The sequence below is a fragment of the Podarcis vaucheri genome (genome assembly GCF_965113315.1).
Source record: "Podarcis vaucheri genome assembly, chromosome: 3".
In the NCBI taxonomy this organism is placed as follows: domain Eukaryota; kingdom Metazoa; phylum Chordata; class Lepidosauria; order Squamata; family Lacertidae; genus Podarcis; species Podarcis vaucheri.
The window spans coordinates 126,649,293-126,650,066 of record NC_138761.1 but is presented as its reverse complement, the minus strand read 5'-3'; positions in this window follow the sequence as shown (position 1 = coordinate 126,650,066).

The following is a 774-nucleotide window of genomic DNA, read 5'->3' as shown; positions in this document are numbered from 1 at the left end:
GCGGAACGCCGCCTGCCAGCGGGATCGAACTCCGCTTCTGGTTGGAGGAGGAGGAGGAAGGAGGCGGTGCTCTCTTGGGTTTCCGGCGGCGCTTGCGGAGGGGAGAGGGTGGGGTGCGCGCATGCGCCTTTGAAGCCGCTCCACTCTGGAGGCAGGAAGCTTCCGGGTTCCTTGAAAGCTTTTCCCAAAGCGGAAGTGAGAGTTGCCCATAGAGCGACTTCCGGGATTTCAGGGTCGGATTCTGTTCAGGATCTTCCTCTCCCGGGGGAGCAGATTCCCCGTAGCTGAGGGGGCGCTGTCCTTGTGGGACGCCCCCCCCCGTCAGGTGCCAGGGAGATGGACGACTTCTAGGCAGCCTTTTAACGTGTGATGCCTTGTTAATATTTTTACGCGGTCTATGGGAAGCCCGGTCAGGTGCGCGCGTGCAAATAATAAAATGGTTGTTGTTGTCGTCCTTGCTATTCGCAGAGTGTGGGCGCTCAGTTACGCGGCGCAGGGCTTCCCTCCCTCCCCCCCCCCTCCATATTTTATTCAAGTTGGCGCCCTCATCTCGTCGGGGGGGGGGAGAATTAAGGTGCGTCTTTCAGTTTCCCAGGCCAAGGACTGTCTCGCGCGGCGGGTGCGGGGCTCAACACGGAGGCGCTTTTTGTGGGCGAAGCGACCGCGACGCTGAAGGAATGCCTGCGTGTCAAACTGGGACCCGGGTCAACGCGCAAATCTTCCATCGGCGGTGAAGCCGCCCGGGAGCCACGGAGGGCCGAGCGCTCCCTCTCT